Below are 14,752 nucleotides of genomic sequence, written 5' to 3'. Positions count from 1 at the left end.
ACCATCATTCCCAGTAAAAACCCCCAGACCCCAAAGAAAGAATCATGCTCCTTTCCTTTCTAAGTCTCCCAAATGCTTTGTCTGTATCTGCTCTCTCTGTCTTCAATAAACTGTGCTCTCACTTCCTTCTGGCTCTCATCTTATTTCTATCCTGAGCAAAGCCAAGGACCCTCTTGCTGATCCTGTGGTACCCACTCTGCATCCTCAGACCTAGCCTGCTTGCATTACTATTACCCAATTTCTTATCATTGAGATTAACAAACTCTATACTTTAAGCCACATTTCACTGAGTATACTGTTGCTTGCAGCTGAAAATATCCTTCTACACTGTTGAAGGGATTTAAGCAAGAGTGGTATGATCAAGTTTACATTTTTAAAAGTTCATTCTTGGGGGAGGTTTCACCCCCACTACTGGGGTTATCTTGGACTCGGTAATTGGAACTAATACTCCCATCGAGAAACAGAAAATCTGGACAAATTCTAAAAGCATCCATTCAAGGTATTAGAGAACTATCAAGGTTAGTGAAGTGTAATGAAGAATTATAAAGTCAAGATTCAAGAGAAAAATGAAACCTAGAGAAGTTAAGTCTATATTTGGGGCTATTTTCCCCATAAGGACATCTACCAATTCCAGAAGAGGCAGGGAAGAGACCTAGCATAACGTTGGTTAGGTTCAGGGGAATATAGAGGAAAAATTAGAATTCAAGGCCTACCAAGGAAAGGGGGCTTTCACAAAACATCAGGCTTTGGATTGTGACCTTGAAAGGCACCTTAAGAATAACAGTGAATAGGAAATAGATCAGCTCTCACATGAAGCCCAGATTCTTATTACCTCAATCCATGACTGAATAAAGTGACTTGGAATTTCTAATACCTCTAGCTTAGTAGTCCACCAGGAAGAAACAAATATAAACACTTTCTGAAGGAAGACAACATTATCAAAAGCCTCAAATTATTACTACATCTTTCATACACAAGTAAAAGTTGCAACGTATAGGGGAGCCTGGGTGTCTTGGTTGGTTAAGCAGCCAACTACTGATGTCTCTCTCAGCTCATGTCTCAATTTCAGGGTCATGAGTTCAAGCCCCTTGTTGGGCTCTATGCTGGGCATGGAACCTACTTAAAAAAACAAAATACAGGGCGCCTGGGTGGCTCAGTGGGTTAAGCTGCTGCCTTCGGCTCAGGTCATGATCTCAGGGTCCTGGGATCGAGTCCCGCATCGGGCTCTCTGCTCAGCAGGAAGCCTGCTTCCCTCTCTCTCTCTCTCTGCCTGCCTCTCCGTCTACTTGTGATCTCTCTCTGTCAAATAAATAAATAAAATCTTTAAAAAAATACAGCAGCACTTGGGGGCTCAGTGGATTAAGCATCCAACTTTTGATTTTGGCTCAGGTCATGAACTCATGGATCATAAGATCAAGCCCTGCATCAGGATCCATGCTCAGTAGGGGGTCTGCTTGGATTCTCTGCCTCTGCCCCTCCCCTCGCTCTCTCTCTGTGTCTGTCTGTCTGTCTCTCTCTCTCTCCAAAATAAATAAATAAATAAATAAATAAATAAATAACCTTTTTAAAGATTATAAAGTGTATTACTTATCTAATGTTATTTGTCCCAAAATTCAGCACCTAAAAACAACAAAAAAAAAATCTCAGTTTCTGTGAGTCTTGAATTCAAGAACAAAGCTGGGTGGTTCTCACTCTGGGTCACTCATGACATTGCAGTTATCTGAAGGCTTGACTGGAACTGGAGGATCTGCTTTCAAGATGATGCACTCACATGGTTGTTGGCAGGGAACCCCTGCCAACATGGGCACCTTCTTTCTCACCACATGGTCTCTTCATAGTGCTGTTTGAGTGTCCTTATGACAAGGCAACTAACTTCCCCCAGAATGAGTGCTAAAAGAGAGAAAGAGGAAGAAGCCATCATGCCTTTTATGACCTAGTCTCAGAAGTCACACACCATCATTTCAGCCATATTCTATTCATTAGAAGTAACCACTAGTCCAGCCCACATTTGGGGATAGAAGAATTGGGTTTCACCTCTTGAAGGGAGAAATATAGATGAATGGACATATGTTAAAACAATTACATAGGAGCGCCTTGGTGGCTCAGTCGTTAAGCATCTGTCTTTGGCTCAGGTCATGATCCCAGAGTCCAGGGATCGAGCCTCACATTGGGCTCCCTGCTCAGCGGGAAGTCTGCTTCTCCCACTCCCCGTGCTTCTGTTCTCTCTCTCGCTGTGTCTCTCTCTGTCAAATAAATAAATAAAATCTTAAAAAATAAGTAAAATAAAACAACTACATATACTTTGCCTGGGTCCTAATTTTGCTGAGTCCTAGACCTGATGATATCCTACAACACATTCTTCAGCCCATGAAGAGATAAACATAGCAATTTTGAGGAATATTAAAGACAGATTTCAGCCACCGTGGCCACTGCCTAGACTTCTGTCCATGTCTTGCCTATGCTTATATTTTCATGTACTTATAAAAATTAAACAGTTGGTAGCAATTTGAAGGTCCCAAGGGTCCAAACTCCTACCTCTTATACTAGAAAAAATGGCTTTTAAACATCTAGCTTCTATTTTGAGTATTCAACAATGGATATTATATTAAAGGGCATTTAGTTATATTATTGGATGATATAGTTATTAGGATATCTATGTATTGGGGTTCTTTTTGTTTTGTTTTTTGGTTTTTGTTTGTTTCTTTGTCAGAGAGAAAGCAGAAGCCAGGGGCAGAGGGAGAAAAGTAGGCTCCTTGCTGAGCAGGAAGCCTGATGGGGACTCCATCCCAAGACCCTGAGATCATGACCTGAGTTGAAGGCAGATGCTTAACCTACTGAGCCACCCAGGCATCCCAGGATATCTATGTATTGAATTATGATCTGTGATACAATCAGCAAAATAATCTGAAGAAAATGTAGAAGGTGAAATAATCCATAGGTTAACAGAAACAGACATATCAAACAAGTGTGGTTCCTATTAGAATTATAGTTCAAACAAACCAGCTGTAAACACACACACACACACACACACACACACATTTATGGGACAACAGAAAATTTGAACACTGGATATTTGATGGTCTCAAAGTATTTGAATTAAAAAAAACCTTTAGGTATGATAATGATATCACAGTTAATTTTTGAAGAGAATTAATCATACATACTGAAATGTTTTTAACTTTCTCCTGAAAATACTTTCAAATTTAGAGAAAAGTTGCATAAATAATACAAAGAATCCTCATATACCATCTGTCTATATATATATATATATATATATATATATATGGACACAAAGATGAAGTCTTCATGGAGATGAAGCCTGCCAACACTCTAAGAAAAGTGAATCTTTCCATAGTTGAAACTCTGATGAGACTGTCACCCTGGCCAACACCTAGATTGTAGCTTAGTGAGACTATGAGCAGATTACACAGCCAAGATGTGCTCAGACTCTTGACTTATAGAAACTGTGAGATAATAAATGTGTATTGCTTGAAGCTCTTAAATTTGTTACACAGCAATAAAAACTAGTATACCAACGTATGACACCAAGATGTAACACATATGCTTGTAAAAAAGTAGTCAAGAAAGATTGGAGTCTGAGAAACCTTCGTGGTGTACATTTTAATTTTGAAATTAATTAGCCTTAGAGATATCTCAACTTCTGGGCAAAATCTTTTGATAGGGATTTAAATTTTAATAAGATACATTGATATTCTGCTTCAGAATGGAACGAAATTGGGACATCCAAAGATTTCTCAGGAACCTTGTCAGAATAGTGAAAAGAATTAAAAATAGAGATAACTTATTGGACAAATTGTGTCATAAAAAACATTAGTCAAGGAGAGGTACTCTGGATGGAAGCATAAAAACAGAACCTGTGAATATACTTGATCTGAAATATATGTAGATTTTTAATAAAAAGAGATTAGCGTTAAGAACTTAGTAGAAATTTTTTCCTCTCCTGTAGAGTATTTCCTCAATTAAAAACATTATTTTTAATGAATGGTGTTAAGACAACTAGGTAGCTATATTAACAAAAGATAAAGTTCAATGCCTTCATACACCAGATGATAGGTTAAAGTCTAAGTGGAAAAAAGACAAGAAAAAAATCCCAAGTGTCTATCAATAGGGGCTAGATAAACTATGACACATTGATATAAGTGAATATTGTACTACATAAGTTGTAAGAAAGAATGAGAGAGTTCTGTAAGCACTGATATAGTTTCCAGGATGTACTTAGGTTAAGAAAGCAAGATGCAGAATTGCATATATTAATATGTTACCTTTTGTGTAAGAAAGGGAGGAAATTAGAATAAATATAAGCATACTTTGGAGAGATTACAGGTTTAGTTTCAGAACACTGCAATAAAGCAAATATTGTAATAAAGTGAGTCAGATGAATTTTTTGTTTTCCAAGTGCATATAAAAGTTATGTTTACACTCTACTGAGTCTAGTAAGTGTGCAATAGCATTATGCCTTAAAAAGCAATGAGAAACTGTGGACTCTGAGAAACAAACTGAGGGTTTTGGAGGGGAGAGGGGTGGGGGATTGGGTGAACCTGGTGGTGGGTATTGTGGAGGGCACGTACTGCATGGAGCACTGGGTGTGGTGCATAAACAATGAACCTTGGAATACTGAAAAAATAATTTTTTTAATAGAAAAGAAAAGAAAAGCAATGTACATAATTTAAAAATACTTTACTGCTAAAAAATATTAATCATCATCTGATCTTTCAGCAAGTTGTATTCCTTTGGCTGGTGGAGGGTCTTGTTTCAGTGTTAATGGTAGCTGACTGATCAGGGTGGTAGTTGGTGAAGGTTGTGGTAGCTGTGGCAATTTCTTAAAATAAGATAGCAATGTAGTTTGGTGCATCAGTTGACTCTTCCTTTCACAAATAATTGCTCTGCAGAGGGCAAGGCTGACCGATAGCATTTTACCCACAGCAGAACTTCCTTCAATCCTTCACATCCTGTCAATACTTTATCAAATAAGTTTATATAATATTCTAAATCTTTTGTTGTCATTTCAACAGTCTTCACAGCATCTCCACCAGGAGTATATTTCATCTCAAGAAACCACTTTCTTTGCCCATCCATAAAAAGCAACTCCTCATACATTCAAGTTTTTTTAAGATTTATTTATTTATTTTAGAGAAAGAGAGACAGCAGGAGGGAGGGGTGGACAGAAGGAGAAGAAGAGAGAAACTTAAGCAGACTCTTCGCTGAGTGCAGAGCCCTATCAGGGCTCAATCTCACAACCCAAAGATCATGACCTGAGTTGAAACCAAGAGTAGGACGCTTAACCTACTGTGATACCCAGGTGCCCCCCATTCAAGCTGTAGCATGACATTGCAACAATTCAGTCCTATCTTTAGGATCCACTTCTAATTCTAATCCTCTTGTTATTTTAACCATATCCAGTTATGGCAGCTGAAGTCTTGAACCCCTCAAAGTAATCCATGAGAGCTGAAATCAACTTCTTCCAAGCTCATGTTAATGTTGATGTTTTGACCTCTTCCCATGAATCATGATTGCTCTTAATGGCATTTAGAATGGTGAATCCTTTCCAGTGTTTTTTAGTTTACTTTGCCCAGATTCATCAGAGGAATCACTATCTATGGCAGCTATAGCCTTATGAAATGTATTTCTTAAATAAGAAGACTTAAAAGTCAGGGTACCTGGGTGGCTCAGTCGGTTAAACATCTGTCTTCTGCTCAGATCATGATCCCAGGGTCCTGGAACCTAACCCAGTGTCAGCTCCCTGAGCAGCAGGGAGCCTGCTTCTCCCTCTCCTCCCTCTGCCCTTCCCCTACCCCCACTCATGCTCTCTCTCTCTCTCAAATAAATAAATATGCTTTTTAAAAAAGAAGACTTAAAAGTTAAAGTTACTCCTTGATTCATGGGCTGCAGAATGGATGCTAATATATTAGCAGGCATGAAAACAATATTAATCTAGGGTGCACTGTCAATTAGTCATATTCTGAAAGGAATCTTTTATTTCTGAGCAGTAGGTCTCAACAGTGGGCTTAAAATATTTGGGAAACCATGTTGTAGACAGATGTGCTGTCACTTCAGCTTTAGTTGTTCCCTTTATAGAGCACAAGCAGAGTATATTTAGCATAATTCTTATGGGCCTCAGAATTTTTGAGACGGTGAATGAGTATTGGCTTCAATTTAAAGTCATCAGCTGCATTATCCCCTAACAAGAGAGTCAGCCTGCATTTTGAAGTTTTGAAGCCACACATTGACTTCTCTCTAGCTATGAAAGTTCTAGATGGCACCTTCTAATAGAAGGATGCTTTACCTACATTGAAAATGTGTTATTTAGGGGCACCTGGGTGGCTCAGTGGGTTAAAGCCTCTGCCTTTGGCTCAGGTCATGATCCCAGGGTCCTGGGATCGAGCCCTACATCGGGCTCTCTCCTCGGCGGGGAGCCTGCTTCCTCCTCTCTCTCTCTCTCTCTGCCTACCTCTCTGCCTACTTGTGATCTCTGTCTGTCAAATAGATAAATAAAATCTTTTAAAAAAAAAAGAAAAAAGAAAATGTGTTATTTAGTGTAGCTGTCTGCATTAATGATCTTACCTAGATCCTCTGAAGAACCTGCTGCAGCTTCTACATCAACACTTGCTGCTTCACCTTGCATTTTTATTTTATGGAGATGGCTTTTTTACTTAAACTTCATGAACCAATGTCTGATAGCTTTGAACTTTTCTTCTGCAGCTTCCTCACCTCTCTTAGTCTTCATAGAATTAAAGAGAATTGGGGCCTTGCTCTGGATTAAACTTTGGTTTAAGGGAATGCTGTGGCTAGTTTGGTCTTGTATTCAGACTTCTACAACTTTCTCCATATCAGCAATAATGCTGCTTTGCTTTTTTATCATTCATGTATTCACTGGAGTAGAACTTTTAATTTCCTTCATAAACATTTCCTTTGCATTCACAACTCTAATAACTGTTGGCCTAGCTTTTGACCTATCTCACCCGTTAACATGCCTTCCTCACTAAGCTTAATCATTTCTAGCTTTTGATTTAAAGAGAGAGATGTATGACTATTACTTTCACTTGAACACTTGGAGGCCGTTGTGCAGTTATTAGTTGGCCCAATTTCAGTATTGTTATGTCTCATGGAATAAGGAGGCCCAAGGAGAAGGACAGAGATGGAGGAATAGCCAGTAGAGAGAGCAGTCAGAACACACACACACATTGATTAAGCTTGTTATCTTGTATGGATGTGATTTGTGGCACCCCAAAACAAATACCAGAGTAACATCAAATTTCACTGGTCACAGATCACCATAACAAATAAGTTAATAATAAAAAAGTTTGAAATATTGCAATTATTATCAAACTATGACATAGAGACATAGAGTGAGCAAATACTCTTGGGAAAATGGTACCAATAGACTTCCTTGACACAGGGTTGCCAAAAATCATCAATTCAAAAATACAAAAAGAAATAAAATATTTGCAAAATGCAATAAAGTGAAGCACAATAAAATGAGGAATCTCTGTACTTATTTTTGTGTGTATCTGCATAAAGAAACACTGAGAAGATACATAAGAAATTAATAAATGTTTATGAAGATTGAAAGGATAGGGTAGATGGGGACAGGAGTGGGTGTGAGAGTTCTAAATGTAAACCTTGTTATTTTTTTTTTATTTTTGAACCATGTGAATATATACACTAATCCAAACAAATAAGTACAACTTTAAAAGAAAAAAAAATGGGGGTGGGAGGAGCAAGATCACCCATAAACTCTTATCAGAAAAGCCCAAGATTTTTATTGACTCAAAGGCCAAAGTTATCGCTAAATTCTATTACCTGCATACTCACTGAATACCAGCATGCCACCAATGAATATGTGGAGAAGGAAATCAAGAAAACTGGCATGACTGGGGGCAGTAAAATGGCTGGAGAATCCAGATACCATGAAACCACAGTAAAAATCACAGAAAAGTTCATGCATTCAGGCTTCTCTATGACAGTGAGACCTCTTCCTGGTTTTCTTCTGATCATCACATATAGTTTCATGAACAGTCACTTTAGGCCACATAGGAAAATGACAGAGAGGATCATCAACAGTGAGATCACAGCACACAAGGAATTTTTATGGAATCATTTAGCCACTGAGTCATATATAAAGACAGCTATATAAAGAGAATTTCAAACAGCTTCGGGGTGAGCTAAGTGGTGCCCTTGTTCTGATTTCCCACATGCATTGAAACTACACATACATAACTGGCATAAAAACAGACACATAGACCAGTGGAACTGAGTAGAGAGCCCAGATATGGACCCTCAACTCTATGGGCAAATAATCTTTTTTTTTTTTTTAGATTTTATTTATTTATTTGACAGAGAGATCACAAGCAGGCAGAGAGGCAGGCAGAGAGAGAGGAGGAAGCAGGCTCCCTGCTGAGCAGAGAGCCCAATGCGGGGCTCGATCCCAGGACCCTGAGATCACGACCTGAGCCGAAGGCAGCGGCCCAACCCACTGAGCCACCCAGGCGCCCCTGGGCAAATAATCTTTGAAAAAACAGGAAAAAATATCCAGTGGAAAAAAGACAGTATCTTCAATAAATGGTGCTGGGAAAACTGGACAGCTATATGTAGAAGAATGAAACTTGACCATTCTCTTACACCGTACACAAAGATAAACTCAAAATGGATAAAAGACCTCAACGTGAGACAGGAATCCATCAGAATCCTAGAGGAGAACATAGGCAGTAACACCTTCAATATCAGCCACAGCAACTTCTTTCAAGATATGTTTCCAAAGGCAAAGGAAACAAAAGCGAAAATAAACTTTTGGGACTTCATCAAAATCAAAACCTTCTGCACAGCAAAGGAAACAGTCAACAAAACAAAATGGCAACCCACAGAATGGGAGAAGATATTTGCAAATGACAGTACAGACAAAAGGCTGATATCCAGGATCTATAAAGAACACCTCAAACTCAACACACACAAAACAGACAATCATATAAAAAAATGGGCAGAGGATATGAACAGACACTTCTCCAATGAAGACATACAAATGGCTATCAGACACATGAAAAAATGTTCATCATCACTAGCCATCAGAGAGATTCAAATTAAAACCACATTGAGATACCAACTTACACCAGTTAGAATGGCCAAATTTAGCAAGACAGGAAACAACATGTGTTGAAGAGGATGTGGAGAAAGGGGAACCCTCTTATACTGTTGGTGGGAATGCAAGTTGGTGCAGCCACTTTGGAAAACAGTGTGGAGATTCCTCAAGAAATTAAAAACAGAGCTTCCCTATGACCCTGCAATTGCACTACTGGGTATTTACCCCAAAGATACAGACGTAGTGAAAAGAAGGGCCATCCGTACCCCCAATGTTTATAGCAGCAATGGCCACAGTCGCCAAACTGTGGAAAGAACCAAGATGCCCTTCAACGGACGAATGGATAAGGAAGATGTGATCCATATACACTATGGAGTATTATGCCTCCATCAGAAAGGATGAATCCCCAACTTTTGTAGCAACATGGACGGGACTGGAAGAGATTATGATGAGTGAAATAAGTCAAGCAGAGAGAGTCAATTATCATATGGTTTCACTTATTTGTGGAGCATAACAAATAACATGGAGGACATGGGGAGATGGAGAGGAGAAGGGAGTTGAGGGAAATTGGAAGGGGAGGTGAACCATGATAGACAATGGACTCTGAAAAACAATCTGAGGGTTTTGAAGGGGCGGGAGGTGGGAGGTTGGGGGAACCAAGTGGTGGGTATTAGAGAGGGCACAGATTGCATGGATCACTGGGTGTGGTGCAAAAACAATGAATACTGTTACGCTGAAAAGAAATAAAAAATTTAAAAAAAAAGAAACTACACATACATAAACACTACTGTTTAAGGCAATTAAATTGTTAAGGCTTGGGTATGGAAATCATTCGCTAAATAGGGAGTTGGAGAGTTATATTAGTTGATTACCACCCAGTAATGTCTTTATTTGTTTTTGTTTATTTCTTTTTGCAGCAAAGCAAGTTTTATTTAGCAATAGCAAAGTGATAGTACAAAGCTCCAGAGGAGGGAGGGGACCCGAGAGTGTTGTCCACCATTCAGTAATGTCTTCTTATGAATTAACCAGTCATCTATGGTGCTGAGAAATGGGAACAAGAAATTATTAGATTTTCATTCTGAAAAAAAAGCTCAAAGGAATAATGCAATGAACACCATCAGAAGAGGGCAGGTTTGGATGAGCCTTCAATAACAGAAGTTGGGGAGAGAAGATGAAACATAAGAGTCTGGGAAATGTCAGGGTAGACAGAGAAATGGAGGGACCATGACAAAAACCCCGTCTAGTCCCATGTGGCTTGCCACACAGATGTCTGAGCCACACTGAGAGTTACTAAATCATATGGCAGATGAAATTCAATATGATGCAAAACTATAATGCAAATGAAAGAGGGACTATAAAATTTTATTAAGCACCCCAGGTGAATCTAATGCACAATAAATTTTGAGAACTGCAGCTTTCTGGTATGTATTCACCATGGCAGTTGCATTTCTCACTGCAAATAATTAACATTTTTTGACAATTGCACATGAGGTCAACCCTAGGACATGCCTAATGTCCAATGACAGTAGGGTACCCAAATAGCTCATGATCAAAGACTGGAACTAAGGCAAGTGAAAGAAGAGAGGGCAAGAGAAATGTTTTAAGAAAAGTTTGAAGCAAGGCAAGTTTGAGCAAAAACATTTGCCTAGTCATAAGATAAAGAGACAAACCCACAAGTTCCAGCAGATTCTACTCTTATGGTTACAAACTAAAGAATAATGTTCACATATACATAGTACTAGAATAATAATTGATCACACTATGAACTCAACCACATTTCTATTACTATTAGCCATGTTATCATTAAACATAAAGGACAACACATTGTAAATACATAGATAATTTAGTTACTTTCACCATTGATGGTGAAGTGTCATAGATCATTTTAGCTATCAAATAATTCAAAAGTAATACCAGTTTGTCTGTGGAATACATTTTACAGTGTGCTCTGCTTTAACAAAACCAAATATATATCAAAGTTCAGATGATAACAAATAACAAGTGATTACTTGCATTACAAGAGATTATTTGTTTTGTAGCAGGTGTGGTTAGAGTATGATTTTGTTTACATTAATTCAACTTATAGGTAACACTTTAATTTTTTATTTAAATTTAATCAGCCAACATATAGTATATCCTTAGTTTTTGATGTAGTGTTCAGTGGTTTGTTAGTTGTGTATAACACCCAGTGCTCATTACATCATGTGTCCTCCTCAATGCCCATCATCCAGTTATCCCATGAATCCACCCACCTGCCTTTCCACAACCCTCAGTTTGTTTCCCAGAGTCCAGGGTCTCTTGTGGTTTGTCTCCCTCTCTGATTTCTTCCCATTCAGTTTTCCTTCCCTGTCCCTTTGATCCTCTGCGCTTTTCATTATATTCCACATATGAGTAAAACCATATGATAATTGTCTTTCTCTGATTGTCTCACTTAGCATAATATTAGGTAGCACTTTAAGTCCGTTGTTAAATTTGTTTTAATTATCTGGGAGCACTGGTAAGTAGTGACTGAAAAGGACACAGGGGAGCTTTGGGATGCTAACAATCAATACTCTGTTAGTTGATGGGCTGCTCATTACTTGAGTGTATTCAGTTCATGAATTTTCATAAGATTTATGATATTTGCAGTTTTCTGTATGTATACTTCAATTGAAAGGTTAAAAAAATAAAAGGAAGGGGAAGTATGCCAGGAAAACAAACATAATACACAACAAGAAATAAACAATGCTACTGCATTGTACCTAAACTTAACAGATACTGTCTCTCATTTTCCTGTGAGATTGATCAGAACCACACAACTCTGACCACTCATCAATCTATGAATAACTGGAAATTACACATGGGAGAAGATTTGGATATGGATGTGGATGGTTGAATATATGCAAATTAAATTTTTGTGATAGCTTTAAAAAACAATGAGACAAAACTTTTTGGCTATCTATATTCTCACATTTTTAGAAGAAAATTATATTATCTGCCAACAATGACAGTTTTGTCTCTTCCTTTGCTATATTTATGCATTTTTCTTTCTTTGTCTCATTGACTGGGACCTTCAGAAAAACATTGACAAGAAGCAATGCTATCGAACATCTGCTTTTGTTTCTGACTTTATTGAAACTTTTGCCTTTGATATCAAAGCTTTTCAACTTTTGGGACCATATCCCACAGTAAAAAATAGTTATTTTGCAATCTAGTACATGTACACACACACACACACACACACACACACACACAAATATTCAAGAAACAATACTTACCCTTTCTACATCCAGACTGTAACATTTTATATCCTAGCTCATGTTTTCATGCTGAATGCTTTAGAGAAATTTAGTGACAATTGGGGAAATTTGAATATGACTGGGTTTTAGATGATATTAAGGAATTTTTGTTAATTCTTTGTTAGGTGTAATAATGATATTGAGGTTATATGAGGAAATATTCTTATATTTTAGAAATCCATAGTAAAGTTTTTAAGGATGGAATGACATGATCATTTAAAATACTTCAAATGGATGATTAACATGACAAAATGTTAGCCATTCTTAAATCTAAGTGATGAACACACCTATTACATGGGTATTTCAAAAACTGACAATAACAAGAGTTGGTGAGGGTACAGAGTATTGAAACTCTCATATATTGCTGGTAAGAATACCAAATGGTAAAGCCTCTCTGGAAAACACTTCAGCCATTTCTCAAAAAGTTAAAGCATACACTTACCATATGACCCAACAATCCCACTCCTAGGTATACACTCAAGATAAATGAGAACATACATCCACACAAAGACATTCACATGAATGGTCTTAGCAGTTTTACTCATAATAGCCAAAAAGTGGTAATAACCTAAATATCTGTCAATTGACAATGGCATTTTTTAAAATGGGGTACAATGGAATAATACACAGCAATATAAGGGGATAAACAACCATTGTTAAGTGCAACAGCATGATGACTCTCTAATGCATTATGTTAAGTTAAAAAGGCACATGGTATCTGATTCCTAGGGTTAGAGTAGGATAAGGCCAAGTCGGTGCTCAGAGCTGTGCAAGTGCAGGGTCAGAAACAGAGTGGGTGCCTCCTTATATTCTGTACCATGGACACATCACTTGCCTCATCTTAGTTCTGGCCCTCACGTCTTTTATATCACATTCTGGAAAAGGTGAAAGAAAGAAATAAAGATAGAAGGAAAGAAAGAAAGAAAATGGGGGAAGGGAGTGGGGATGGGAGGGGAGGGAAGAGGAAGGGAAGGGAAGGGAAAAAGGAAGAAAGACAGCCAAAGCAAGTGAGTGCTTGCCATGGTTGGGATGGAGAAAGGGTTGATTACAAAGGAGCAAAATAATGGAATTTTGGGGGGAGTGATAGAATGTCACCTGATCGTGGTGGTGGTTACATGATTGTATGCAATTGTCTTAACTCATGGAACAATACACCAAAAAGAGTGAATTTTAGTCCACATAAATTTTAAAAAGTGAATACAAAGTAAAAAAAATATCCAAGTGATGTATATATGTTAATTCATGTGCTAAATTATACATTTCTGTAATGTTTGAATACTTCATAATAAACATATATTACTTTGTAATCAGAAAAAATGAAAAAGACAAAGGTTTTTTTACAAAGATGTTCATCACAACCCTATTTTTTCTTTTTCTTTTTTTTTTAAAGATTTTATTTATTTATTTGACAGAGAGAGATCACAAGTAGACGGAGAGGCAGGCAGAGAGAGAGAGAGAGAGAGGGAAGCAGGCTCCCCGCTGAGCAGAGAGCCCAACGCGGGACTCGATCCCAGGACCCTGAGATCACGACTTGAGCCGAAGGCAGCGGCTTAACCCACTGAGCCACCCAGGCGCCCCTATTTTTTCTTTTTCAAAATTTTATTTAAATTCAAGTTAGTTCACATTTAGTGTAGTATTAGTTTCAGGGTAAATTTAGTAATTCTACAGTTGCATGTAACACCCAGTGCTCATTACATCAAGTGCTCTTCTTAATGCCCATCTCCCAGTTACCCCATTCCCCCCACCCACCTTCCCTCCAGCAATCCTCAGTTTGTTCCCTATTGTTAAGAGTCTCTTGTGGTTTGTCTCCTCTGATTTTGTCTTATTTTACTTTTCCTTCCCTTCCCCTATGTTCATCTGTTTTGTTTCTTAAATTCCACATATGAGTGAAATCATATGGTATTTGTCTTTCTCTAACTGACTTATTTCACTTAGCACAATACACTCTAGTTCCATCCACATCATAGCAAATGACAGCCCTATTATAATAGAGAAATAAACTAAATGCTCAAGATTAGAGAAGTTGAATAAATTATGATACTGCTATATGATGGATTCTTACACTGATAAAAATTATTTTTACATTACATTTGTATATAAATGTATATAATGTATATAAAATGTATATATAATGTATATATAATTTATATAAATGTATAAAATGTATATATAATGTATATAAAACAAGGAAATGTTTATTGTCCAAAGTTAAACATAAAAAGAAACATACATGATTGTATTAATAGTATTTTAACTGGTAAATTTTTTTAAAGATTTTTATTTATTTATTTGACAGAGAGAGAGAGATCATAAGTAGGCAGAAAGATAGGCAGAGAAAGAAGGGAATCAGGCTCTCTGCTGAGCAGAGAACCCAAAGTGA

Source organism: Lutra lutra, chromosome X (assembly GCF_902655055.1).
Source record: "Lutra lutra chromosome X, mLutLut1.2, whole genome shotgun sequence".
NCBI lineage: Eukaryota > Metazoa > Chordata > Mammalia > Carnivora > Mustelidae > Lutra > Lutra lutra.
This window is presented reverse-complemented; position numbering follows the sequence as displayed.